The sequence below is a fragment of the Crinia signifera genome, chromosome 6 (assembly GCF_055691185.1).
Source record: "Crinia signifera chromosome 6, ASM5569118v1, whole genome shotgun sequence".
Taxonomy (NCBI): Eukaryota; Metazoa; Chordata; class Amphibia; order Anura; family Myobatrachidae; genus Crinia; species Crinia signifera.
In genome coordinates, this window is record NC_139222.1 from 126,285,207 (window position 1) to 126,311,258 (window position 26,052).

At 43.4% G+C, this 26,052-nt stretch overlaps 1 long non-coding RNA gene across 1 annotated transcript in view; it reads right to left on the reverse strand.

Moving 5' to 3' along the window:
- Positions 1–26,052, reverse strand: part of LOC146008124 (uncharacterized) — a 204,980-nt gene that overhangs the window by 86,972 nt on the left and 91,956 nt on the right. The window lies entirely within an intron of this gene.

The window sequence follows — 26,052 nt, forward strand, 5'->3', positions numbered from 1 at the left end:
TACATTTCTGCTCACAGGGCAGCAGTGGAGGGGCTTAGCAGGCCAGCATAGGTGGTGTGGTGGCAAAGGGGGAGGGGGGAGAGTCAGGGGGGAGAGTCAGTGAGGTCAGGGGGGAGAGTCTGTGAGGCCGGGGGCCGGAGTTGGGCCCTCTCAGGTCAGCACTACTGGACTAATATACAGTAGCATATGGCAACACTACTGGACTTATATATGGCTGCACATGTCAGCACTACTGGACTAATATACAGTAGCATAGGACAGCACTGCTGGACTTATATATGGCTGCACAGGTCAGCACTAGTGGACTAATATACAGTAGCACAGGGCAGCACTACTGGACTTCTATATGGCTGCACAGGGCAGCACTACTGGACTAATATACAGCAGTACAGAGCAGCCCTACTTGACTTATATATGGATACACAGGTCAGCACTACTGGACTAATATACAGCAGTACAGAGCAGCACTACTTGACTTCTATATGGCTGTAAAAGGCAGCGCACTATTATAGGGCAGACAGGTAACACCCAGGAATATGGCAGACCAGACAACCCTGACCTGATAGAGCAGAGCACACAGGGCAGCCTGGAGTAGAACAGCAGATCCACCCATTGCCACCACCCACAGACAGATAGAGGTCCAGCCTGCACCTTCTTCTATGCTGAAGTGAAGATGGCGCTGATCAACGGATATTTATATAGGATCCAAAACCATGAGAATACGACAGGGGGATGATGATGTTTAACCTTATTCAGTGAGCCATCTGTGATAAAACAGATGAGCCGCTGCCTCAGCAAGTAAAAAACTCCTCACAAAATCAATTTATGTCCCTTTCCCAGATATATTCACATAGTATCCGGATGATATAGGCTACAACAGGCTAACACCTCCTAATCTCCGTGTTCGTGTCCGTGTTCAAAACAGGTAAATGAATGATCAGCTGCTGGGCAGGAATCATGTGAGTTAAGTTGACTGATCAGCTGCTAAGAAAGAAGCAGTGATGAGTCCTGCTGGTACTGAGAATTCAAGCTGCAATGTGAAATCTTGTTAACAGCTCCGAAAGCAAGGTAAGAATGGTTGCTTAGCGACCTTCAGCATACAAAAACAACAGAGCAGCAAAACAAAACATTGTCCCTTTAATATTCAGCAGTCATTGGTTCTCTTTATATTGCTTGCATTCACATCTTTAAGATTGGCTGCCTCTACAATGAAAACCCATATCCACACACGGTCAAATTCAATGAGAATAAGAGCGCATCATAGTGCATGAAACCGTAGGTCATTTCATTTATTCCAACAGCATAAACAAACATCAAAGGTTTAAAAAGCTTGTACCATAAATGATGGTATAAACCACCGACAGTGTAATGCACATCAAATTAGTTCAACGTCACAGCATCAAGATAGTCTGTCAGTTGTATATTCCACTTCACCCTAGAGGCCCTTGATGGTTAACCTTGACACTCCAGATGTTTTTAAACCACACATCCCAGCATGCTCTGCTTCAGTTTTGCTACTTTGGTCATGCTAAATCTGATGCAGAGCACACTGGGATGTGTAGTTCAACAACAGCTGGAGTTGCAAAGTTAGCCATCAAGGCCCTAGGCCATACCCCTTGCATGCATCATCACAAAGTTCATTATGACAAAACTCATGAGAGTCCAGGATAGTGTCGCCGTGCCTGTACCCACCCATTGTGCAGTGGGTGGCATCAGTAATGATGGTAAAGAGGTATTACCTATTAGCCTATGTCCAGTGGGAGGATAAAACATGTTGCCTGAGATGGTTTTTATTTATTCGACAACATCATCATCATAATTTGTTATATAAATTATTTCATCCACTAACTGAAAACTTAAAAAAATAAATGATCAAACAGGATGTGTTGCATAGCAACAAATCAGACAGTAAATAAAATGTAGTGCATTGTATAAAATAATAGCTACATTTTTGTTAGTTAATATGGGCAATAGCTCCACTTTTTCATTTTTAAGAGTTTAACAAAATCTATCGCTTACAGTTTTTCATCTAATTAATTGGGTGTGGAGTGCCAGTGGCAGATTCCAGCCAGGAACGCCACAACTCACACGCCACAACTCCAATTGGTAGTCACCTGGAAAGGCAGTGTATCATATTTGTCCGATGTCTGGTAATCATGATGTAATCAATGTCTCTAGGAATTAGATTTGGGTGAGTAATTTTGTTTCTGTGCAGGGAAAATACTGACTGCTTTATTTTTACACTGCAATATAGATCTCACTTTGAAGTAAAACCCCACCCAAATCTAATTCTCTCTGCACATGTTACATCTGCCCCACCTGTAGTGCACATGGTTTTGCCCATCTAAGAAGGATTTTGTCAGAAAGAATGAACCAAAATAAGGCCCTAGGATAGAACCTGTGCATTCTGTTGTTAATAATACATATCCACTGCAGGAACCACTATGCTGGATAGTACCTTGCATATTTTAAGGCACACTTGGTATTAAAAAAAAAAAAATGTCACATGCACCATTTTCTATAATACCAGTTCGATGTAAAATATACCATGTTGCTGATGTCTGTCAAGGCGGCTGAGTGCTACAGGATAAAAGCACTTTATAAATGAAAGTATTATTTTTATTGTTATTATTAGTATTATTATTCATAATAACAATAATAATAAAATCCGTTCAGTGAGTGTTCCATATTAAAGTCACAGCAAAGGTTCCTACTAAATTTTCTGTTCTTTCTTTGTCAGTTATCCCAGTAAACATTGGATGGGTTCTTTTGGTGCACAATTACGTTTTCACCATTAAATTTTTCCAGATTATTTAGCTACATTCCACTGTGTATGTGCAAAATGCCAGGAAAATGTCTGCCATGGCATTTTCCTAGTGGTATCTGCAGTACTGCTCCTGTTACTCTCTGGAGGTAAGTATTAAAGAAATGGTTGCGGGATGTCACCTTCCAGAAAATAATAGATAGTATCTGATTAGTTGCCCATGGCAACATCCCATCTGAAATAGAAGTCCCATCTTAGGAAATTTCCCCAATAGTGTCAGTCTCTGGAACCGGCTTAAAGCTATACGATAACAATATTATTACAACATTATCGTGTATATCGCACAGTGTGTACCACTATTTTGTTAACAATGCGCATTCCCCGGATTGTTAGCAATAAGCCTTATAGGGCAGTATTCAATGAAAAAAATTCTCTGTGCATGGCGAGATATTTTTTCTCTCGCCATGCACTCTCCGTGTTCCGGAGCCTCCTGCTCCCACTATTCAATGTATTTAAGACTCGCCGCCACTCGCGGCGAGTCTTAACCCCTGCAGCGGACGAGCGTCCGCGGCAGGGAGCTGACAGGGAGCCGTGGGACGGTGGCATCCAGGGAGATTAAAGTCTCCCTGGATGCCCCAGAACATATGTGGAGGGGAGGGGGCTCCCCGGAACCCAGGCAGCACAGGCTGCCCCCCCCCCTATAGCCAGCGGGGGACCCAGTATTCACTGCACCCGATCGTGCATATTAACGATCGGGTGCAGTGAATATATGAATATCTAATGAGCGGCTCGAGCAATCCGGCCCCCTGCTGGCTGCACTGTGTAAAAAAAAAAAATAATAATAATTTTTTTTTTATTAAATATATATTCATGTGCTATAAGCACATGAATAAAAATAACATGCCCCTTCACAGAAACAAAACCTGATTTTTTTACACCAAAATTAAAAAAAAAAACCTTTTAGTTTAAAAGTTCACATTCCAGCTCTCCATCAAAAGATGGAGAATTTCTACACGGAGAGAGACGGCGAAAATCACTTAGAAAGACGGCGAATATTTCACATTGAATAGGGTGGTTCACTTTTGGAGAGTAAAATGCTCCGTCCAAGGCGAAAAAAGCAAAAATTCTCCATAAAACACGGAGAATTTTTCTCATTGAATACTGCCCATTGTCTGAATATGCAGTCAAATCTGATGATCTCATCAGTGACTGCATGTTTGGCGGGGGTCTTGGTGATTGAATTATATTTTTAACGATATAGTTTAGTGTTTACCTGGCAGGTCGTTCATTTTGCGGCACCGCCAATATCATTAACAATATTGCAGGTACACCCTTTTGTATAATCAGGGCGATGCAATGTTTTTCAGCACCCTAGGCAAAGCTTCAGTCACTGCTCCTACCACCACCCACATGCCAATTCCCACTTTCAAAGACCTCAGGTAAAAGTATGGAGGTGGCATTTTAGATAGTCATGGGCACCCCCCAGATTCTGGATCCCCTAGAAAACTGGCTAAATCTTCATAATGGTAGAGCTGGCCCTGTGTACGGGGCAATTGGCTGCAGGAGAAAGATGATCCCTCCCCTAGGAATATCAGTCCCAATGTAGTGGGTATGGTAATATTTATCCGGGCTCAGGCCTGATATAGGGGTCTAGTGGGGCCCTTGATACATGGCAGCAGCTACAGCATTTCTTCTCATTCGAGCAGGGTCATAACTCCCAGAGGCAATGTAGGCATTAGCCTCCAGGCTCCAAGCTTTGAAGGGGTGCCTTCATGTACAGTAGCACCTGTGTGGTTCCAAGTGTAAATATTGTTCTTTTAAAGGAGCTCTGCAATGCACCTGCTGTTGCTGCATATAATGTAGTAAATCTGCTCTATCCCAGGAGCCCTGCCAACACCTGGCTCCTGCCTGGTACCTCTCAGCCTGTGCTGGACTGCGAGATGGTATGCACCGGTTAACAGTGGCGTAACGAGATACATGTGGGCCCCATAGCAAAAGTTTGTAAGGGCCCCTATTTATCACCTAATGCTGAAAAATGTATACAGCACATGATACTTTGACAGGCAAAGTGGGCCCCTCTCAGGTCTGGGCCCTATAGCAGCTGCACCCCCTGCACCTATGGTAGTTACACCCTTGCCGGTTAATGCTGACACACACACACACATTCACATGCACACTATTTGTTTTTATTTGTTTCTCCAGCTTTTAGCTCCCACAATTACGTCATGCCCCCTGAAATGTACTGTGCCCTGCCAGACTCCCTTTCCCCTGCCCCCAGGCATAAAGCAATTTACAGAATCTGAGTAGTAACAAATATGGCCAAACTGGGAAAAGTGTTTCTTTTTAGATTTTATTGCATAGGGGTCAGATTGTAGTTCCCATTGGTAGTAACGGGGACTGCAATCTGCATCAAAGGTTAGCCTTTTGCAGATTTATGTGAAATTTTGTGCATCAGCTTATTACAGGGTTGCCGACATGACCCTCTCCTTCAGGGAGAAAATGCTCTGTTCCTGGACTTCCCTGGTAATGTAGAATTGCCATCACCTGTGGGGAGCTAGGTAATTGATAAGAAAGGTGTTTCACCACAGGTGATGGCAATCATACATTACCAGGGAAGTCCAGGAATAGAGCATTTTCTCCCTGAAGGAGATGATTAGGTAGACAACCCTGGCTTAGTAGTATGGAGCAGTGATACATAAACTTGTTTTACGATAAACTGCCTTAAATAGTCCCCTATCTCTGCTGCAATGTACAATAAGAAATGTGGCGTTTCCGCTAATTTTAGTACTTATATACAACATGGTACAAGTTGTTGCTGTGTGGAACTGTAAAAGGACTGTAAGCAAGATTGTACTTCTATACCTCCCATGACTCTATCCAGGAGGGACAAAATGCTCTGTTCCTGGGCTTCTCTCTTAAGATAGGATTACTATCACCTGTTTTGAAGTAATAAGTTGATAGAAAAAAGGGTGTTTCCACACAGGTATTGGCAATGGTAACTCAACAGGACAGTCAAGGAGCAGATCATTTTCTCCCTCCGGGAAAGGATCCTGTTGGGAGAGATGCATACCTCCCAACATGACCCTCTCCAGGAGGGACACCATGCTCTGTTCCTGGACTTTTCTCTTAATTTATGATTACCATCACCTGTGGTGATACACCTTTCTTATCGATTAATCTGTTCAAAAGAGGTGAAGGCAATCATACATTAAGAGAGAAGCCCAATCTATTTCAAAATATCTATCATACATTATATACGGGATGCAGTTTTAATCCCGGCAGTCGGGATCCCGGCGTTCAGAATCCCGATGCTGGAATCCCGACCGCCGAAATCCCGACACTTTCTCCCTCCGTGGGTGTCCACGACACCCCTGGAGGGAGAATAAATTAGTGTGCCGAGCGTGGCGAGCGCAGCGAGCACGCAAGGGGGGGGGGGCGATCCACGTCCCCCCCTTGTCGGGATTTCGGCAGTCGGGATTCCGGCGTCGGGATTTTGAACGCCGGGATCCCGACCGCCGGGATTTCATACTGAATCCATTATATACACAGGGGGAATTGGATGAAACTAACAAGACCCAGTTTTGGTCTGAAGTTGCCCTACCCCAATTACCAGCTTCTACTGTGGATAGTTTGATGGCCCCCATAGACATAGAAGAGGTCAAAGCGGCCATATCAAAACTTAAACCATTGAAAGACCCGGGCCCTGATGGGTACTCAGGGGAATTTTATAGAAAACTGGCTGACAAAATAAGTGACACAAGAAATGCAAATGTTTTTTTTTTTTAGATCAAATAATGCGCTTCAGAGCAGCCTGACCTGTACGGTAGGTGTGTCACCAAACACACCACACATAGACCAACACAGAAAATACAGACAGTTTTTCATGCGCTTCTTTTGTGTCCCTCCTTCAAATGTATCACTGGGGGTTACTCATGTGACATAAAGGAAGACAAACATCAATATAGTGTAATACCATTAAACAATGAAGGGTTATATATGTAACACTTTGAGATGGGAATCGTACCCTATCTAATTGTCCCCAAAAGGATAGACAACGTTTGCTTGTGATTTAGAATCTGGAACATAGGTCCTCATACGAGTCCTCCTGGCTTATCCACGATCATCCAGCATGTGGAAACATTAAGCAAGATATCTCCAAATGGTGAAATACTGTTTTTAATGCAAATTTTAAAACAATACACTGTACATAAAAAGTAGGTATAAACAGTGGACTCTCACCAGAAATAAATGTCTACTAGTACAAAGCAGACACATACAGCATGAATAGTAAAAACCTCAGGCGTCCCTGGATGCTGATAGCTGTTGAAATCCTGGTGGTCTGTCTAAAGCTTATCAGTCGCCAACGCATTTCAGACTTGCTGTCCTTCATCAAGGCTTAGAGACATATTCCCCTGTCTGGGTATTTATACCCAAACAGCACAATTGACATGGAATACTATCTGCTATTGAAACCCTATACAAATACATAGGCGCCGCTGAACTTCCTCTCCAGTTATTACTGGAGACCACATTAATAATCAGGGGATTCATTCTTTGCTCGCCGGAGTTCAGCGTCTCTTACCGGAACTTCCGTGCGTTCCACAGAAGCCGGAAGCTGTATGCGTTCTACCGTTCCTTCCTATTGCGTGTAATGCGCTGTCCAGGTTTATCTTGTATTGGATTGACTGAATGTGAGTTCCGCATCATTCTTTATGTAACAATATGCGTCAATATGATGTCAATCCCGGAAGAATATGCGTTCCACCGCTAAAAATGGCGGTGGAACGCATATTCTTCCAGGATTGACATATTTGGAACGCATATTATTACATAAAGAATGGCGCGGAACTCAAATTCAGTCAATCCAATACAAGATAAACCTGGACAGCGCATTCCGCGCAATAGGAAGGAACGGTAGAACGCATACAGCTTCCGGCTTCTGTGGAACGCACGGAAGTTCCGGTAAGAGATGCTGAACTCCGGCGAGCAAAGAATGAATCCCCTGCTTACTAATGCGGTCTCCAGTAATAACTGGAGAGGAAGTTCAGCGGCGCCTATGTATTTGTATAGGGTTTCAATAGCGGATAGTATTCCATGTCTGGAAATAGGTCTTTCTTTTAATTGTGCTGTTTGGGTATAAATACCCAGACAAGTCTGAAACGCGTTGGCAGAGGGGACTGATAAGCTTTGGACAGACCACCAGGATTTCAACATCTATCAGCATCCAGGGACGCCTGAGGTTTTTACTATTCATGCTGCATGTGTCTGCTTTGTACTAGTAGACATTAATTTCTGGTGAGAGTCCACTGTTTATCACCACTTTTTATGTACAGTGTATTGTTTTAAAATTTGCATTAAAAACGGTATTTCACCAGGAGGACTCGTATGAGGACCTATGTTCCAGATTCTAAATCACAAGCGAACGTCTACTCTTTTGTGGACAATTAGATAGGGCACGATTCCCACCTCAAAGTGTTACATATATATCAACCCTTCATTGTTTGATGGTATTACACTATATTGATGTTTTTCTTCCTTTATGTCACATGAGTAACCCCCAGTGATACATTTAAAGGAGGGATACAAAAGGAGCGCATGAAAAACTGTTGGTATTTTCTGTGTTAAAATAAGTGACACGCTGACAGCGATGTTCAACCAGTTGTTGACGGGTTCAGGATTACCTCCTCATTTTAACTCAGCGGTGGTGAAGGTTCTCCCCAAACCGGGACGAGATCCGGAAGACCCGGGATCGTATAGGCCCATCTCGCTTCTTAATGTAGATTATAAATTGCTCACAAAAATTTTAGTGGATAGGATGAAATATGCACTACCTAAAATAATCAACCCCGACCAGACAGGTTTCATCCACGGCAGGCATTCGGTCATAAATGTCAGGAAGGTGTTGGCAGCACTACAACACCTTGAGAATCGGGGTGACCTAGGGGACCATGGTATAATATCAATGGATGCTGAAAAAGCATTTGACCTGGTCACCTGGGATCACCTGTTCGAGAATCTGGGGCGGTTTTGTTTCCCGGAAGCATTTGTGGCCTTGGTGAGAAGTCTATACGCAAGTCCAGTGACTCAGATGGCGTGCAATGGTCACATTTCAGACCTGTTTGTTATACAGAAAGGCACTAGGCAGGGGTGCCCATTGTCCCCCCTGCTCTTTGCCTTGGCGTTGGAACCATTGTCCATAATGTTGCGGAATACGATTTCATTCCAAGGTATTACAATAGGCTCTACTACTTAAAAAATCTGTCTATTTGCGGACGATACATTGCTTTTTGTCGCAAACTTACAGTCGTCCCTACCAGTTATAATGGATAATATACTGAAATTTGGGTCCTTTGCGGGGTACAAAGTAAATATACAAAAGTCAGAAATCCTTCAGATAGCGGGGAGACAACTATCCCACAATGTATCCCCAATATTGAACCAATTATATATCCCATATAGCTTATCCAAACTATACTCGTTTAATTTTACTCCCATAATTGACAAGGTAATGACGCAGCTTGAAGCATGGAAAACCCTACCCCTATAATTGCTGGGAAGGGCAGCTATATTGCAGTCCATTATCTTCCCAAAGATATTATATTGCATCCAAATGATCCCTATGCGTCTCTCCAAATCAGACATAGATAAAATTACAAAAGGATTTTTAAAATTCTTATGGCAGGAGAAAAAGCCCTGAATTGCTCGACACAAACTCTATTCCAGGAGGGCAGAGGGAGGACTGGGAATACCTAACATACAGGCGTTTACACACTCAGTTTTCATGAGGTATATTCTGGATTGGTTCCAGGGCACAGAATCTTACACTCATAAGGCTTTGGAGGAGGATGTGTTTGCCCCCTATTCACCCGCGGCCCTATTGCATGTTCCACGGTCAGAACTACCGGCAGGGGTGCTAGAGAATATATTGTTTACAGATACCTATCTCTCATGGCAGGCTATCAACAAGAAATTGGGACGGAATCATGGGAGTACGAAATACGCTCCCTTCTGGGGTAACCCTAAATTCCATGCAGGCATTCTTGATTCAGGTTTTGTGAGATGGAAAACCAAAGTGGCGATTCGAAACATATTTGAACCTGTTCACGTTCCAGAACTTAGTAGAGAAATATTCACTGCCTCACAAGGAATTTTTTATGTACCTCCAGGCCCGGCATTATGCCCAATCAATGCATACACCAATGCCTCAACCGACCACACCTGACCCACTACACTCGGTGTTTGTACTTAGTGCCACAGGGCCGTACAGGCTTAGGTATTTATACTCTGACCTGTTGCCAGTGTCATTTTATGCTAATAGGACAGCAACTGCCGCCAAGTGGGCTGTTGACATTCCCCAGGTGGACTCCGACGTAGTCATAACAAAGAAACTAGAGCAAACATTGAAAACACTGCACTCAGCTATGCTCCAGGAGGTGCATTTAAAAACCCTACATAGGGCATATATCTCACAGTCGCAACGAAAGTACTTTATACCATGCGATTTAGGATTATGTTTAAAGTGCAAAAGCACACACTCATCATTTTATCATAACATGTGGGAATGTGGGAGGTTACGAAAATTTTGGGACAAGGTGATGAGCATGATTAATGAGGTATGCCATTTAAGATTGCAGAAAGACCCACTGGCCATGCTGTTGGTAAACTTCACAAATTGGAATCTGGAGGGTAGGAAAACAGTGTTGACCCCTTTTCTAACAGTCGTTGTCACGGTCGCCAAAAAGATTATATTGAGATGCTGGATATCGCCAACTCTGCCATTCTTGGCGGCCGTGAAGACGACATTAATGCAGCTCCTATATATGGACCGGAAAGCTAGATATAGAAAAGGGAGTAGTGAAATTTTATAAAAAGTGGGGTACCTACATCGACTATGTGGATGAAACTGTGCGCACGCAGATCTACAGAGTGTTTGAGGGTACAACATGGTACCTACATAGATCATTAACAGTATAGATTGTCCCACCGAGCTGACGGTTCTTTGTTGGGAGGGGGGGGGGGGTTTGAGGGGAGGGGGGGAGGGAGGTTGGGGTAGAAAAGGTTTGGACAAATCATTTAGGTCCACGCATTTTCTCAAATTCAATAAGAAAGGGATTTGTATCTAGATAACATAGGCGTTTTGAATGTTCTGGTATGTGGTCTGGTATAATACAAAATCAGATACATAGTAGAGGTTACGTCTTGTTAGTTTATTTTAAGGTATATTTCAGAATTACAATTTATTTCAGTATTACATTATTACATTGTAAAATGTCTGTCAAAACCATGATGGTCAAGAATTGCTTTCTCATTTTTGATTTACCTTGCATATGTACCAATATTTGCTGACTGTATGTTCATAACAAAATTGCGCATAAAATAAAATAAGTTAAAAAAAAAAAAAAAAAAGAAGTCCAGAAACAGAGCATTGTGTCCCTCCTGGAATGGGTCATGTTTGGAGGTATGGAGATGCACTTCTGTAGATTACTTATAGATATATTGTATTCATGCTGGGGTCGTTCCCGATACATTTTCTGCAAAAGTGCCGCATATAGTGTATCGTATGTGATCCTTCCATCTGGGAATCTGCTCGACTGTTCAAGGGGGATCGGCTGTTACTTCTCCCCTCTGAGAAGCCACAGTAGTGTATGGGGGCCTTTACTTTCTATTTTACTACTAAACAAATTTTCAAATTTACTGCATCCCAACATCACAAAAAAACCCCAGAAATATACTCCTGTCTAGCAGCTGCCTCGTTTTAGGTTCATCCCCTGGGAGAGAGTTGAAAACTACAAAAGTCACCAATACAGTGTTTAGGAATGCTGACTAATTGCTTTAATGTATCTTTATCCCATATGATTAGGATTGCTAGGTAAGCCATTTAAAAGTAGACACTTAAAACACAGATGCTGCACTGCAATTAGTTCATATGCATGCTGCATGTTTCAGCAGATAAACAAACCTGCAGCACACATCTGAACCATATGGATATGAACTAATTGCAATGCAGCCATGCATAGTGTATATATTAATGAGTCTGATTTTAAATAATCTATCTGGCAGTTAAGACATAAGACAGAAGACTGATCTAATGTTATATTTTTTAAAATTGATACACATTTCCATTGCTTTGGATCTTTCTGGGCAAACAATTTGATCTCTTAGCATACATATAGAACAAACACATTTTGAATGTTTTAAGCTGTGAGGTTGCTAACCTCTGACAGTTCCAGATAAGAACCTGCCCATCACTTGGGGGACAGCAAATCATTTTCATGCTACTTAACCCTTTGAGTGCTAACATCTCTGTGAGAGATAAGAAAAATATCTGCTAAAAATGCCAGCGTCGCTCACATTTGTTTCCTATACATGGTAAACATTACAGGTCATTGTGTATTAAAATGTTTGCTTGCCAATTGTTACACCAAGTTTGACAAATTTACTTGGCATTTAAAGGGTTAAATTTAAGAACAATAATACCAGATTGCTATGTTAACAGTTCTTCATAGCTTGCCACAAATATGTTTGAATTGTAATAATTTGATAAGAAACTGTATTAGATTAAATACTTCAAAGGAGGAAAGCAAAAGAAACAATGCCTACTTGATGTATGGTAGTGTAATAAGCAAATGGTGCATTAAATAATAAAAATACTGGTGAATACAGATCTTGTATGAACTTTTTTATACCCAAGAAATGTTCCTGCAGTAAAGTTTGGCTCTTCATTACATTAGGATCCAGATAATAGGGTCCATAGTCAGTGGTGTAAAGAAAAAATTTAACACATGTATATTTGGTACTTGTTTCCTAGCAGGGCGCCGAGAACGCATTTAGCGTACTGGGCTATTCTCCGTAGTGAAATTGCATCGCATCGTGTAGCGTGTATAGTGCTGTGCGATGCGATGTCCACATTAAGTGCACAGAAGTGCTTATACAATGAAATATCACATGGCACCAAATGTGATGCGATGCGATATTTCATTGTACAAGCACCCATGCGATGAGATGTCATGGGTGCTTAGTATGAGATGTGATGCAATGAGATGTGATTTGTGCATAGTATTACATGTGATAGGTGCTTACAATTGTAATGCCTATTGGCATTGTTTTGCGTCACCCCCAGTATCAACACCACCCTGAAACGTGGCGAGCACAGCGGAACGCGTCCTCTGACCTTTTCATACCCCCACTATCCACATCGGCGTGGAGTTGATTTTATATAGTGTGGCGAGCGCAGAGAGCCACCGAGCCCGAAGCGTGGGATGCGGAATACATGTAAAGTAATCCTCGTCCGCTCACCACACTTCGGCCTCGGTGGCTCGCTGCACTCGCCACACTATATAAAATCAACTGCACGCCGACGTGGATAGTGGAGGTATGAAAAGGTCGGAGGTCTTGTTCCGCCACCCCTCGCGGGGCTCACTGCGCTCAACACGATTCGGGGTGGCGCGGATAGTGCTGGTGTTTTAGGAACACATTCACACTTGAAAAATCATACAGCTGACACAGTAATGACGACATGTGTTAATTTACTTAAATTATTTGATTAATGTACCATAAATAATTAAGAACATTCATTAATAATTTTAATATAACAACTTTAAAATCAGAAACAGTAATGATTACAGAACAAGAAGAATAAAAACAACAAGAAGAATAAATTAAATCATAATTAATCGTCCTTGGGGAGGAGCTTCAGGGCCTCAATTATGCAGAGGAAAGGGTCCTCAGCTCCCAATGTTTTGCTCCACATGAACTCTGTAAGATATGACTGCAGTTCATGACGCGCAGTGCCTCTTTGGCGCTTATTGTGCCAGTCGTTCCACATTTTGGGTATGAACCCCCGTGGCCGGGTCAATAAAATTGAACCGGTGGTTCACAGTGAAATGCTGGTAACCAGCCAGTTAAAGTTGGGCTGTAGAGTATGCCCTCCAGCAGTCTGTATAGATCGTTGTCAAGAAAAGAAGTGGTTTGTACCGGCACTGGCTGATAAACACACTTGAGACGGTATAGTAATATAAGTTTTAATGTTTAAACCATATATAGTATAATAATAAATTTCAAATAAAAAATACAATTTTAATAAAAACGAATTGATTAAAAGATGACTAATCGTGGGACTCAGTCTCTTCATACACTTAGTGGTATAATAAGAAAGTCATAACCAGCTGAATCAAGGTAGATTTATATTACCATCCTTGTAGACAATCCAAAGGTTTGGGTTTGATAAAGACCAAATGTTCCCAGTGTTCTGTATTTCAATGAGCTCAGGATTCCCTTGTAGCTCACCTAGGTATCCAATTCAGGGATTAAGCTAAATCCCACAGCTGCAGCATGTTTCCTGGATCCAAATAGTATGGTGTGCTGATTGCAGGGAAAGGTGGGTAGGTCTCTAGGATAGGTTACCCCTTCAGCTGGTCAAATAATAGTGCTCAACGCGTTTCCCCGGTTAGGTAGGTATCCGGCTTCTGCTGGATGCAGTCCATTAAGGCTGTGGCATCACACATGGGCACCATTTGCAGGAAGCACTGTCCTGTCTCATGGCATATCCCTCCGAAAGTCCACTTCAACTATGTGGCCAGGTCCACCAATCCTCCACTGGGGCTGCGCCATTATGTCGATTGCGCACGCCTCCTGCATCCAGCGGTTATAGAGAACAACAGTTTTTTTGGAAATGTCCAGCTGCTGGCTGCAATATTCTATAGAGGTGAGCTCCTGGGCCCATGAATAAATGAACCGCAGCATGGTCACCACTGACAAGCGGCACCCTGGAAACCAGTGTGCCGCTCTTAAGCTCACCTTCAGCCGACACACTTTCACATGGCAGCGCCACATCGACTCCTTTAAAGAAAGGCACATCGCATCACCATTTGCGCAATTCTGCACCACTGGAAGCAGATCACGTGCTTGGAAAAAGGCGACAGCCTCCTCCTCCTTCTGCGGCAGCAAGAATACGGTCATAGATCCATCCATCTCGATAATCACAATCAAATAGTTAAGAATCTCCACAAATCACCACTAGCTCTGAGGTATGCTTCTTATCACGTCAGAATATCACATCAGAGTGATTTCTGAGAGGATCTGACAGGGGGCGGAAATGACAGGGAGCGGGAACGGGAAAATCGCATCGCATGATACTACTATACGTGATGCGATACGATTTCAGTACGTTTGCGTACGTAATAAATCTGGGCGCCCTGCTAGGAAACAAGTACCGTATATTTTACTAATGGCTAGCATACAGGGCTAAAACAAATCTTTTTGATTAGTCTGTAAAGGCCCATACACACTGGGCGACTTTGAGCTGAAAGTCGCTCAAAACAGCAGGTTTGAGCGGCTTTCACCTCAAAGCCACCCAGTGTATATGGCCCGGCGATGAGCGGTGAGCACTGCTGCGCGCTACCGCAACATTGCTGGGAAAGCTGTTAATCTGCTGGTTATACCAGCAGATGAACGGCTTTGCATAGCAGTCTGCTATGCAACACCGTCCTCCCCTCCTCCGTCAGTGCCGGGCAGGGGGAAAGCCGCTCAGTGTGTATGCACTGAGCAGCTTTCCCAGCAGCGATGAATGCTATCATCGCTGTCCATACACGCTGGGCATAGTCGCCCAGTGTGTGTGGACCTTATGATTAAGATAAATTTTGTGACTTCTGGACATGAACAATGGTGGTCAGTCTTGTAGCTAACATTTAATGTAGTCATTGGCTCCTGATAATGCTGCAATCACCTGGGCTGTTGTTTGTGGACGGTCCGATGTGTCTATGGCCGGTCGAATGGTCACAAGAAAACAGGGATTGTGTAGACGTGTACCCAGCTTTAGGAAAAGGCTAGTGGATACAGTACATTGGTGGAAGTAGTGCCTGCCAGGACATGGCGCTTCTATAAGTTTGTTCACTCATTTCAGAAGATCTGGTTATGGCAGTATTAAATCCCGGCGGTCGGGATCCCGGCTTTCAAAATCCCGACGCCGAAATCCCGACAAGGGGGGGACGTGGATCGCCCCCCCCCCCCTTGCGGCCACGCAGCGGGCCCGGTGCCTCGCTACGCTTGGCACACTAATTTATTCTTCCTCCGGGGGTGTCGTGGACACCCCCCGGAGGGAGAAAGTGTCGGGATTTTGGTGGTCGGTATTCCGGCGTCGGGATTTTGAACGCCGGGATTTACACTGCATCCCAAGTGAAGAATAGGAAAAGGAGCACAGTGACATTCTGTATATAATAGTGATGGCTCTAATTTATCACTTTTATTAAAACTCTTCCTCGCCAGTGTGTGCCTTTAGAATGTTGGACTTTTCAAAGTTGTGGCAGCTGTTGTTGTGGTCTGATTTTTACAGGGTTTACCAGTCCAAAATAGATTATAAGCATTGCGGTTTACCCAAATGAAACAGAATGGTCCCTTTATAGTATTAGGTTCAACAGAGTCAATTCTATGGGATGCAGTTATAATCCCGGCGTTAAAAATCCTGACACTTTCTCCCTCTATGGGTGTCCATGTGGGAGAATAAATTAGTGTGCCGAGCTTAGAGAGGCACTGGGCGGTACTTATGTATTAGCCGGGCGCCCAATTAGCATACGTACGGCACCGTAGGGAAATCGCATCACATGCGATATTTGCATGCGATGCGATCGTAAAGTGTCCTCCCAACCTTTTCATACCCCCACTATCGACGACGGCGTGGAGTTGATGTTATATAGTGTGGCGAGCACCACCGAGCCCGAAGAGTGGCGAGGGGCCGCAGAATACATGTAACGTAATTCACGTGCGCTCGCCACACTATAAAAAATCAACTCCACGCCGACGTGGATAGTGGGGGTATGAAAAGGTCGAGAGGACGCGTTACGCCGCCGCTCTCCATGCTTCGGGGTGGCGTGGATAGTGGGGGGGGGGGTACCTAAATCTCATTGTATGTCATACAAGTGTATACTACATTAAATGGCATCGCACCCTATAAAATCGCATGCGATCACATGCAATTTTGCGGGAGGTGTAATGTGATCTCATCGCACTGCCCAAGGACAGAGAGCAGTGAATAAATTACATAGGAAAATCGCATCGCATCACATGCAAAAAAAATTATGCAATTTTCTTACGCAGAATCGCCCACTAAGCTATTTGCTTAGTGGGCACCCGGCTAGGACATAAGTACCCACCGGGCCGGCTGCGTGGCGAGCGCAGCGATCCCGCAAGGGGGGTCGATCCCCCCCCTTGTCGGGATTTCGGCGGTCGGCATTCCGACCGCAGGGATTTTTTTATCAAACCAATTCTAGTACACTGGGAGACAGTGTAATAATTTTTTATCACCAAGATTTTAAGATCAGTTTACTCACAGGTCCTATTTATGTATTAGATCTTTGCTATAGCTGAATTGGCTCCTACTTTTAATTTCTAAAAACATTGGACAAGTCAGGTGATTGCTTCATGTACATTTGTGATTGTTTCATGTAGACATCCAACATGTCCATCTCTTACTATTGGAAAAATTAAAGGCAGAAATTTTTGACAGACCACAAATACGGAAACAAATTTTACCACATCTATGACAGAAACCAATCTGAAGCATGGCTGAGTTATGTGTCTATCATTCAAAATTATTTAGGCAATCACAAGGCAGACTACTATCAGGAATTTGTCTATAACATAAAAAAATGTTTCAACAAAGTAGGTGCCATCATGAGTATTAAAGTACATTTTTTGCACAACCATTTAGATCACTTCCCATCCAATCTAGGAGATTTAAGGAAGGAATAGGGTGAACAGTTCCACCAGGATATTCAAGTAATGGTAGAAAGATATCAAGGAAGGTGGGGTGGTCACATGATGGCCGATAACTGTCGGGATTCTGAAAAGGCACTACCCGAACAAGAATACAAAAGAAAATCCAACAAAAAAATAGTTCTCATACCTTCCCAACACTTATCTATGTATTTAACCTGTGTCTGTTAATAACATTTTACAAATTAAATTAAATCATAATAAAAAATTATCTTTTTAACTATGATTACATTTCCCCCTTGGCGTCTTTAACTTTTTTTTTTTTACAATATGTGATTACAGTGGCATAAGTTCCTCCCAGTTGCCCGGAGGCAAGATAAATATTGGTGTGTCCCAAATAGCTCAGTAAGGTGTCTGTCTCCAGTAAGACAGGCCATGGGTTCTAATACATGGTGTGGCACTTGCAAAAATGATGTTAGGAAGGGGAGCCAGCTACAGAAGCGATATCCACAGCTTTCAATTAACTGTTTTAAACTCACTGGGGAGGAGAGGTGCCCCCTTGGGAGCATTAGCCAGGCAGCAGGTGACTCCCTTGCCTCCCAGAGTCACGCCTCTGTGTGAATATAATCTACAGCTCATTCACTTAAGTCTCTCTAGATGAAGGAAAACTACAGTTTTTGTGTTCCAGCCTTAACTAAATTTTTCACATATTATTTATTTTATGATAAAGGTGCTGAAAAGTTTTGTCAGTACTGTGCAGGAATATACACTTTAATTGACATATAATTACAATGTACATTGACAGTTCACTGCTTTTTCAAAGGCTAATTGAGTAAGAAAAATCATAATAATATTAATATTAATAATAATAATAATAATAATAATAATAATAATAATAATAATAATTATTATTATTATTATTAAGGCAGTGCTGTACAGGAAATATATGCAAAATAAATGAAATACTGACATATCAGTGGCACATTTTCTTAGATGGAGAAGGGAATGCCCAGCATTTTATGGGTGTCCACAAAAATGCTGGGAATGCAGGTGTGTCGATGCCTGCTCAGGGCAAGGGCTGATGCCACATGACATCAGCACCAACCCCAAATTCGGAGATCAGCAGCCATCTGAGAAGTAAGCATTGATTTACTTTTCAGACCAAAGGCTGCAGAAATCATTTGAAGATCAGCGACCATCAAATGATGTCTCCTCTGTTCGGCCGCACACGAGGGGATGTGTAAGCATACACATTTGCCAGGGGGAGGGTGGTGTTCAGTCGGGTGGCGTTTACCTGTTCGCTTGGCTGTGAACATACTCAGCCTAGAGAACAGGTCTGAATTGGGCCTTTAATGTGCATCCTGTCTTAATATATTGTAGGCCCTGGGCAAAAAAAATACACTGGGGACATTAGACACCCATCCACAGGAACCAATTTAAGGTAAAATTGCAACATGTGCCTCCAGCGGTCCTCCACCGTCTCTCCATACATGATTCATAGGGCGGTATTCAATGACGTGAATCGTTGGTCACGGCGATTCTGATTTCAGATTCGTCAGCCATTCGCCGTTTTTTTTACGTCGATTCGCCACGCGTAGGGATTCGTCGGGAGTCGCCGGGACTAGCTGTGTCACCCTATTCAACGTGGCTGAGAATCGCCGCCCCCAACGGCGATTCTCAGCCAATCCGGCGTTTCCCTAAACAGCTTCAGTACTGTAAGAAATTGCAGTGAAATGCAAGAAAAATGCAAATTACCCTGAAAAAACGATTCCAATACAGCAGACTGCAAAAGCTGTGTAATCTCCTCAAAGGCCAAACGAAGGAGTGAGGTGGGGAGGAGAATCATGGGTAAGTGAGGTGCATCATGGGTAAGAACAGTGCTTTGTGGGAGAAAAAAAAAATACCAGAAAAAATTAAATATATATTTGTATAGCACTTCTACAACCATCAAATCACACAAGGGCAGCAAATAATATTAGATTACACTTGCAGAGTGAAATTAAACACTTAAAACCAATTATTTCACAGGTTCATAACAAAGTTCAGCACAAAAAGATGACGAGGGACACTCGGTGAGGAACGGCGATATGAAACAAGAAATAAGAATCGCCAACTTCTCATTGAATACACTTTTGGCGATTCATGGTGATTCCCGTCGACTACCGGCGAATCCCCATGAAAATTCCTATAGACAAAAACCGGCGATTTGTAGAGAATAACATTTGGCGATTGGTGCTTCATTCACCGGTCGTCATCGGCGAATAGAGGTCGTTGAATAGGGTGATTCGCTTTTTCAGCTCCAAAAATCGCCGGCACACACGAAAAAAACACAGAATCGCCATAAAACTTGGCGAATCTGCCTCATTGAATACCGCCCATACAGTGAAAAGCTGTCAGCACTCCTATTGGAGGATAGCTCCTACAATCCACCAATCAGCATGTTTACAGACATTCACTGTCTGGGTGTAGCCTGGGGGCCAGGTGGAGAATACAGCCAAACTGCTTTGAATGTGTATCCACCACCTGCTCCTCCTTGAAAGGGCTCTAGAATTGTGGTGCCCTGCGCAGCTGCCCAGTGTGCATGTACAAATATCAAGCACCGAGTAAGAGTTGCAAACAAGTATATAATAATGATGAACATTATGAAAGAGGTAGTATCAGAGGTGGAACTACCATTGGTGCCGCACATACATTGCACCATGTCCCCAGACCTGCAATGACTTTTTGTGTTGGGGTAGAGGAGGGGGCCCAAATTATATTTTTGCACCTGGGCCCGCCACTTACACATTCCATCACTGGACAGATAGATAGATAGATAGATAGATAGATAGATAAATAGATATTATAAACTTGTGAAACACACGTAGCGATTTAGTAGCATTTTCTAAGCAATATCACTAAAGGCATAGTGATAGCGATGCGCGGCTCCCTGTGTTGCTATGGCGATTAATATCAAGCATGCTGAATAAATCTAGTTATCAGCAGTGTCAGGGTCAGTGGAGAACACCGGCCCTGACAGATCCCTCAGCACATAGCGCTGGCACATCACTATGTGCTGAGCAATCCTGCTGAGCATTCGGAGCAATCTAGCATCGCTCAGAATGCCGCTCAGCATCTCCCTGTGTGTAGGCCCCTTAAGAACTTGCCTATGAACACAGTAAAAGAAAAACAGATACTGCAAACAGCACATTAATGCCCCTTTCCCACTGCAGGTCTTAAACGGTAAATTGCCGTTTTTTTCCCCTTTCTAAACGTTTAAGGCTGCAGTGGGAAAGCGCCAGAGTTGATTTACCGGTTAAAGATAACCGGTATTTCAACACGTTTAAAAAGCAGAGTCCAACACGTTTCAGAGCCGTTTTTTATGCAGTGAGAATGGCTCTGAAACTGTATTTAAGATCCCACACTAGTCTTCCCCCTCCCATGGTACCTGTCCTGCCCCCCCCCCCCCTCCCCTGGAACCTTGCATCCGGGCAGCATGGTAGGCAGCAGGCATTCCAGGGCTCCTAGTCGGCAGGTCCTAGACTGATGCATGAAAGCATCATGCAGGAGGAGGCTGCAGCTGGTGCACAGACAGCGGGGGCACTGGGGATCCGGGCAGTGCGGTCCGTGCTCAGGAGGAGGAAGCGGAGGAAGATCCATTAGGAGATTATCATTTCATTGGCGGGGGTCCCTGCCGCGAATGGGAAATAGCGGAGCCGTTCATTAAATATGTGCATATTTAATTAGCGGCTCATTAGAAATGCGTATATGTAATTTTCGGGCCCGCTATTTCCCATTCACGGCAGGGACCCTCGCCAATGAAATGACAATCTCCTAATGGACCTTCCTCCACTTCCTCCTCCTGATCACGGACCTGCCCGGATCCCCAGTGCTCCCGCTGTCTGTTCACCAGCTGCAGCCTCTTCCTGAATCATGCTCCTGCATCAGTGGGGGATCTACCGACTAGGAGCCCTGGCATGCCGCTGCCTACTGCACTGGCCCGCTGCCCGGATGGATTGCTGCCAGGTACCAGGGGAGGCGGGGGGAGCAAGGTACCAGGGCAGGGGGGGAGGGGGGTACCAGGTACCAGGGCAGGGGGAGGGGGGTACCAGGGCAGGGGGGGATGCGAGGGTACCAGCTGGTAGGTCGGGGGGGGATGGGGGACAGGACCAGGGGACACGAGGGGATTAAACGGTTTCACTGTGATGTGAATGGTACTTAAACGGTATTTAAAACGGTAATCTACTGCAATGTGAAAGCTAATACCGTTCTAAATACCGTTTAAAAATACTGGTTCTTTAAACGTCTTGGCAGTGGGAAAGCAGCATCAGGCTCTCACTTATTGCTCATGGTTTCTTTATATAACCAATAGTTACAGCATAAGACTATCAATATTTTATCAAAGCTTCATCAATCCAAAATGTACAAATGGGTAGAATATGACATCTATAATATGTGCAAATTTATGTTTTGTTATTGCATGTAACTGACATTTTATGCACAGAATGGATCGCTGGTACTTGTGTATTTTGGCAGCGCCCCCGATTTCCATCGCGCAATGTTTTAATCGCATTGCATGCCATGCACCTGATGGCATGCGATGCGACGCGATTTTTGCCCCCTATACGATGAAAGATTGTATAAGCACCCTAAAGGGTGCTTTTAAGCACCGTAATGGGTGCTTACAATGTTAAATGCACCCCCACGCCACCCCCCCCCCCCACTATAAACGTGAACCCGAAGCGTGGCGAGCGCAGCGAGGCCGCGAGGGGCGGAGGTACGCGTCCTCTGACCTTTTCATACCCCCACTATCCACGTCGGCGTGGAGTTGAGAATAGAAAGTGTGGCGAGCGCAGCGAGCCACCGAGCCCGAAGCGTGGCGAGCGGACGCGGATACCTTCACAGGTATCGGAAGTCCCCTCGCGGCCTTCACAGGTATCCGCGTGCGCTCGCCACGCTTCGGGCTCGGTGGCTCGCTGCGCTCGCCACACTTTCTATTCTCAACTCCACGCCGACGTGGATAGTGGGGGTATGAAAAGGTTGGAGGACGCGTACCGCCGCCCCTCGCGGGCGCGCTGCGCTCGCCACGCTTCGGGTTCACGTTTATAGTGGGGGGGTGGCAGGGGGTGCATTTAATATTGTAAGCACCCATTAGGGTGCTTATACAATGTTTAATCGCATCGCATCGCATTGTATGGCATTGTATGCCATATACAATGTCATACAATTTTTAAATTGTATGGCATTGTACAATATCGTGCGATATCGCGTCGCATCGCATACCATCGTATGCCTTATAGTATGCGATGCGATGGGCGCCGCCAAACTACACAAGTACCGGATCGCTCACCCAAATAAATCACTTTCAGTCACTACATAGATTGTAGTTTCATAACTTTTCAATCATATAGACAATGGTATATTAGAATTTTATGTCCATGTATTGTTATTATTATTATTATTATTATTATTATTATTATTATTATTATTATTATTATCCTTCTATATTATAGGTCACAGGTAGTGAAAAGGTAATAGATAACAATCTAAAGGCAGAAATAAAATCTGAAAATGTTGGCATATGCATCTTTAAACATCTGTAGACATTGCAGCTTATGTCAATGCTTTGTTCACCAAATAAATTTAGTTATAATGATCACACGTAAGTCACTGCCTAACTGCATTTAGCAAACATATCATGAGGCATTCTTTACACTGAAAAGATTCTGTTCTCAAGCAAGGATGTGCACACTGGATGACCATTGATTCAGCGAAACCTGAGACTTGGGGGGGGGGGGGGAGCCAAAAGGGCCACTAGGGGATGTTGCCCATAGCAACCAGGCAGTTTCTATCTATTATCTTCTAGAAGGTGCTAACTAAATATAAAAGTTTAATATTGTTGGTTGCTATGGGCAACATCCCATCTTCAACAGTATTCCCATCTTAGTAAATTTACCCCTAAAATCCTGACAATTGTGTGTCTATGTCTGTTTCATTTCCAATTATATGAACATACTTTCACTGTATCAGCCTATACTTGCACACATCCCTCCTTAGGACTCTTCAGTTGTAAAATACATCAAAACTGTATGTAGATTTATGCTTACCTACTTTTGGTGAGGAGGTGTACGACTCTTCATGAGTAGCTTACTGTGCACGTGGTCTGTGCCAGAGATAACATCTTGGCAAAAGCACAAATGTAATTTTAAAATACTGCCAATTAATACAGTTAGACCAGCCCATTAGTTAATTGCATTTAAAAAGTCAATGTTTTTCTTTGATCTTAATGTATATTTGTTTTTTTAAATCAGTTTATTTGCACTTATAATTCAGTTTCCAAAACGTGCCAGATGGAGAAGAATTCGCCCCAGAACCACATGGCAGAAGCAAAGGATATTTGCTCCCCTTGCAATTACTGTTAGTTTACTGCACTAGTCAGCCAGCTTGTCCATATCAACTGTAGTTGAGAAAATGGATGAAAATTATGTATATTGTCTTGATTTTTAAAAGTATAGTAGCAAAGAGCAATGCAGACTGAAATCAGAAATGGCAAACTCAAAGACACAAACACACAATGTAATAATAGTAGTAGTAGTATTTGTAGTAGTAGTAGTAATGTGAGGATACGGGGTTCTTCAATCACTCAGACACCGAGCAGATGAAACCAAAATATGGTTTATTTTTATCACAGCACACACATGTAGATGAAGACAGGAAAAAGAGGCAAATGTAGCATAAAAACATCCGGGTAGCAAAGTCCTTGTAGCATCACAGTCCAAAGCACAAAACTATCACTTATTCCACACAGCAGTGATAGCAGATAGGTCCACACGATACCTAGACAGAGCATAACCTCTTAGTCCAGGACAATCCATCAAAATCTCCCTCCTGGCTTGTGTGCCAGTCATTTTAAAAACTTCCAATTTCCCACTGGGCTTAAACTGCCAGTGGGCCGGTACTTGGTTCGGATTGGTGGACCCCAGAGTCAGACACATCCCCCCAGGTAATATCCAGCTGGCCATCTGCTGCAGCCCCCCTGCTGGGTCGGTTCCAGTAAGTCTTGTATTGTTACCTACCTGGCTGTTTCGGTGACCAGTGGCGCCGCTGATGGCTGCCTAGGCGCTGTTCAGCTCGGTGGGTATGTGCTCCCTATGTGATAACTGTACTTAATGTTACCTTCCTGGCTGTTGCAGCGACCAGTGGCGCCGCTGATGGCTGCCTAGGCGCTGTGCAGCTCGGTGGGTATGTGCTCCCTATGTGATAACTGTACTTAATGTTACCTTCCTGGCTGTTGCAGCGACCAGTGGCGCCGCTGATGGCTGCCTAGGCGCTGTTCAGCTCGGTGGGTATGTGCTCCCTATGTGATAACTGTACTTAATGTTACCTTCCTGGCTGTTGCAGCGACCAGTGGCGCCGCTGATGGCTGCCTAGGCGCTGTGCAGCTCGGCGGGTATGTGTTCCCCACATGTAATGTCTTAATGTAATGTATGTAATGCCTTCACCCCCCCACCTTCATCCCTGCTTGATGCTGCACTGTAAATCCACAAAAAATTCCTAGTGTGCGCAAGCATACATGGCCAATAAAGTTGATTCTGATTCTGAATAAAAGGAACAACATTTTCCTAGAAGATTGGAATGTACTGCCAGAAGCATCAATCTAGTAAGTAGTAAATGCAAAGGTGTACTTGTAAAAGCAGTTATATTATAATAATAATAATAATGGTAATAACAATAATGATGATAATTATAATAATCATAATAATGTCAAGGTAAATAACATAAAAATAAGGTTAGAAATATACGCATGTTAAACTACAGCTACAGTACTAATAAAAAAGAATAACAAGCAGCCAGCAAAGAGCAGCACCTTATATTACAGAAGGCAACAAAATAGTTACAAAGATAACACAAATGAATACATTGTAACAATATACAGTGCGAACACAAAACATAAATTAGAGCACATTTGTTGCAAGTACACATCAACCACTATGTTTTTAAAGCAGAATTTCACATGTTATATTTAATTAAATGGTCGTTCAGGGTCGAGAAAATGAAATAATTTATAAACTAATAATAATAATAATAATAATAACAATAATATATTGCCAAATGAAATAAATTGCCTTTGCTCAACCTCAAACTGAACATATTGGGATTTGGTGGGGGTTGCACTGTGATTTGTAAATGGAAGCTCTGTTTGTGGCACTGACCTGTGTAACACTCCTCCACAGATTGTCTGACTTCTTTGCCTCGCTACTGTATGTGCTACAATATTTCTAATAAATGTGAAATGATACATTGCTATTAAAAACGCAAGCCTCAGTCGTTTGCCTCGGTTAAAAGTAATTTAACACCATAAATATAATACATGGATGGTAAGCACAGAGGTCTATGGGGATCTCTCAAACACTGTTGAGCAAATTGTTCATTAAAAGAGATTTAGGTGAAAGGAGAGCTGGTAAAGAGTGTTACATGAACTATGGTCCCCAGACTCGGGGAGTTGGTTCAGCTCCTTGACATGTATTACAAATGAGGGTGGGCGTCATATTGTTAGATGCTGTTGTCTCCCATGTTGTAACAAGTATATAAATGTTGCT